This window comes from Anolis carolinensis, chromosome 3, assembly GCF_035594765.1.
Source record: "Anolis carolinensis isolate JA03-04 chromosome 3, rAnoCar3.1.pri, whole genome shotgun sequence".
NCBI classification, from domain to species: domain Eukaryota; kingdom Metazoa; phylum Chordata; class Lepidosauria; order Squamata; family Dactyloidae; genus Anolis; species Anolis carolinensis.
In genome coordinates this window covers 231,331,173-231,335,677 of record NC_085843.1, presented here as the reverse complement: position 1 = coordinate 231,335,677, position 4,505 = coordinate 231,331,173, and the positions used below count along the sequence as shown (strand labels likewise).

The window sequence follows — 4,505 nt, the reverse complement described above, 5'->3', positions numbered from 1 at the left end:
TACATCGTTAGTAGAGGAAGCATATCTAAATTATGCTGCTTTTATCAAAAATAGAATCGCTTTTGAAAGTATCATGCCAATGCCATCCTTCATTTAAATAAGGTTAAAATACTTTTTGCTCCACTCCCACAAGGGAGATCCATTTGTAGAAACTATGATGGAAGATGTTAGCTACTCCGAGGTCATTCTAGTTCAGATTTTCATTGTACCATCATCTTGCCTTATTCAGAGAATATTAGGAGTGGTTCAGATAATATCTATCCATTTTTAGCTCACCATTCTTTTAGTTTTGTTCCTTTCCAGCAGAAGATCCAAAGGGAACCACAGAATAGCAGTAGTACAGTCGTTTTCAACCTGTGGGTCCCCAGATGTTTTGTCCTTCAACTCCCAGAAATCCTAACAGCTAGAAAACTGGCTGGGATTTATGGGAGTTGTAGGCCAAAACACCTGGGGACCCCCAAATAGAGAAACACTGCAGTAGAATGCCTTTTGACTGGCCGAGCCAGGAGCTATCCAGATTAGGCAACAAAGGAGTCATATAGTTGGATGTAGGGTATACATACAGACCATGTCTCCTGATGTAGAAGCACCCCAGGTATAGAACTAAGGTATTACTGACTGTGTGTATGCATCTGGATATGTTAGGAGATATGGAATTTGCCTGAAATATAATGGACCCTTGGTATCCCATGGTTCTAAGACCCACCCCATGGATACCAAAATCCATGGTCCCATTATAGACACTGCTATCATAAAATTGTATTCCTTACGTAAAATTCAAAATCAAGATTTATGTTTTGGTTTTGTAAAAAATATTTCAAGCCATGGAATCCGCTGAAGGCATGGCAAGGATCTTGTTTTAAGCTATGTAGAGACAGGCTGTGGTATTTTTCAACTGGAGACTATGGAACTCGCGGTGACGCAGTGGGTTAAACCCTTGTGCCGGCATGACTACTGATTGACAGGTTGGCGGTTTGAATCCGGGGAGAATGGGTGAGCTCCCTCTGTTAGTTCCAGCTCCCCGTGGGGGACATGAGGAAAGACCCCCACAGGATGGTAAACATAAAAACATCTGGGCGTCCCCTGGGCAATATCCTTGCAGACAGCCAATTCTATCACACCAGAACTGATTTGCAATTTCTCACATCGCTCCTGTCACGAAAAAACAAATACAAAAACTGGAAACTCACTCGGAGTTACTTCAAGCACTGTAATCCTAAAGGACACACTAATCTAATTCTTGAGAACCTTGTTTTCTTACCAGAAGCAAAAATGGGAAAATTAGGATAATTTGTGATGCCCCTCAACTTATTTCTATAGAGTGAATGAGGTTCCAAGTGCACTTCAACCATTATAGACAGCATAATGAGAATTAATTAACATGCTCATTTAAAATCATATTGTGAGCAGGGTCTCTCTCATGGAGCTTTATTCCTTTCCAGCCAAGTTCCACATTAATATTTCTGCATTACCAAAGTAGAAAAGAATTTCGGAAACCATTTTATTAGATCAGCCTTGTTAAAAGTATGGAACAAATACAAAAATTATTTTTATACAAAAACTCCCCTGTGGTTATCACCCTTAGAGGCCAACCAAAGAAGGCTTTTAGGTTGGAAAATTGGCCAACCTACAAGGAAATCCTGAACAGAGCCAATACAAGAGAAGAAACTCCCCCAGTTAAAGACTTAGAGGAAATTAGGAAACACCATAAAAATCTATCATGCCTGCAATATAAACAAATCAAGGAATTCTATAAAAAAGACAAAATAGTAGGTTTTAACCTGGAGAATGGATTTTGGGACAAACGCCTCCTAATAAAGAAAAAAAATATCAATATTATATAAGAAATTATTGGAATGGGCAATAGAAAAAGAAGCAGTTACAAACTCGATGATCCAATGGACAAAGAACATAGGGAGGCCCATAGGCTTAGAGGAATGGGAAACAATTTGGAAAAAGAAAATGAAATATACATATGCCACTGACCTCAAAGAAAATTGGTTAAAAGTAATACATAGATGGTATTTAACACCGAAAAAATTAGGCCTAATGTATAAAAATATAACGAATAGATGCTGGAAGTGCAAAGAGCCGTAAAAAAACTGAAAAATATTGGAGAATAATGCATACAGAATGTAATAAGATTCTAAAATTAGACTTGATAATGAAACCGGAACTCCTTCTGCTAGGGTTATACAATCCCTTAGATAATATTCAGGCAAATAAGGACAAATTGTTTACCTTCCTTATAACAGTAGCCAGAATTACGCTGGCAAAATTTTGGAAACTGGAAGAAATACCTACTAAAGAACAATGGTTAGATAAAATTATAGAAATTAAAGATATGGATAAATTAACATTTTTAATAAGAAAGAACTCTGGCAGAGCCATGAAGGAAACAGATTGGACAATTTTTGAAGATTACCTTAAAAAAGAATACGAATGAAGAAAGAAAAGAGAAGAACGGAAGAGAAGAACGGAAGTCACCCCCCCCCCCCCATACACACACCAATCCCCCTTATTTTTTAGGTTTTCTTTCCCCTGGCAGGTTGGATTATGGTTGTATGTGTATGAAATGTAAATCAAGTGTTTTCTGCTGTTAGGCAAGAGTGTGTGTTTCAGTAATGAAACAGTTAACAGCAGGCTAGTTTTGACTGACAGTCTGCTATGACCTATCAGGCATGATTTCTGGCCTTGGAGGTCGGGGATTTCCTTCGGACTGAGCTTTCTTATCTCTGTGAGTGTTGAGCTGGTGCTTGCCGAGGCAAGAAGCTATAGAAGAGAAATGCCAGCTCAGAGCGATGGCTTTTGCTGTGCTTTGTAAATATGTATTATAGATATTGAATAAATGTTTGGACTTCAGACTACAGATGCCTTTGAGTCTGACATTGAACAGGAATTGGTGAGGCAGACGATTGCAACCAATTCATCAGGGTGCTGGTGTGCAGAGGATCGATAGTGCTTGAAGAAACCCACCTGGCATGCACCCTGACCTCCACGCCGACACTTTTGTCCCATCCCCCATTCACCCATTAGCTATCCCCTCCCCCATTTCCCCCCCTTCCCTTCCCCCCCCCAGCCACTATCCAATGTTTTCCCCCTATCCTTACCTGACTATTTTTTCCTTCCCCACTTATCTTTTAGCTCTTAGTAGCAATGTATTAGAAAAGCATCAATAAAAATTTATTTAAAAAATATTTTTGCATTACTTCCTCAAAGAAACAGAAATATTTAAAACTGTTTTCTCTGACTTCTGCCATTAATCTCTAATTAAAATGTTTCCATAAGGCAGCTTGCTTAATTTGTTTAAAGGTTTTACCTATACATTTAATATTCTTGAAAATAGAATAAATACCATTATTTGAAAGTACTGAGGGATATTCAACTTTGTCAGCAGTTCAATGTTCTCTGATGGAAAATGCCAACTCAAACTCTTCATGGCATCACTGGAAAGAACTCCAGCATCATGACTAACTTGATAACAACAACAACAACAACTTTATTTTTATATCCCCCACCATCTCCCAATTGGGACTTGGGCGGCTTACACATGGGTCAAGTGCCCCTAGATACAAGTACAAATATCCATCAAAAACAAAAACATAGATAAGAATAAAAACAATAGAGGTAACAAAATGGTTAAAAACACTATTTCAATAAAACGTAAGAATATCAAACAGCCATGTGCAGCGAAATTGCCATAATGCAATGGGCATGGTCAGGATATACAAGGGCAAAGGCATGACGTAGTGCAAGCACAGTAGATAGGGCTGGGTATTGGATGAAGTGAGCTAGTAACTTGCATTTCTTTTTCTCTGATAGATGGTGGCTTCAACCGGGAGGAGACCTACATGGTTGCCTAGCTCTGAGAACTGAATTCCATAGGCTTTAGAATAATTGAAACGCCCCGTGGATTCAGTTCTACAGCTAGGCAGCAACTAAACTCCAGAATGCTGCCAAGCCACACATATCCTCATGTGTCATCGATGGCCATCAACAAGACTGATTGCTCTACAGACCCGCCCAAGCTGAATATCTGCCACTCCTCTGAATCACTTGGGCAACAACCGCTATTCTTCAATACTTACACTGGCTTTGTTTTAAGCACTTACATGTACATATTCCATTTCAGGCCTCTGCAGGCTAATGTTCTAATTCCTTGCACCATTTCGATTTAGTATATCCAGGTTGACCTTATAGTTCCAGTCAGCTTCTGAGCTCTAATAACTCACCTTTACCTTTTGCTTTCAGGATCCCTTTCTGGATTTGATATCACATGTCAAGGGACCTCTAAATTAAACAAGTAGATGGATTGACTATTGTGGCAATTCACGAGGAATATTGTGTTGTCAAAGGCTTTCATGGCCAGAATCACTGGGTTGCTGTGAGTTTTCCGGGCTGTATGGCCATGTTCCCAGAAGCATTCTCCTCTGACATTTCACCACATCTATGGCAGGCATCCTCAGAGGTTGTGAGGTCTGTTGGAAACTAGTCAAGTGAGGTTT

The 4,505-nt window shown here is 39.4% G+C and overlaps 1 non-coding gene across 1 annotated transcript; it reads left to right on the top strand.

Moving 5' to 3' along the window:
• Positions 1-3,858: 3,858 nt before the first annotated feature.
• mir146a (microRNA mir-146a) lies at positions 3,859-3,943 on the top strand. Its single transcript, NR_129865.1, has one exon. It is a non-coding gene; the product is annotated as a microRNA mir-146a (primary transcript).
• The last annotated feature ends 562 nt before the right edge of the window (positions 3,944-4,505 follow it).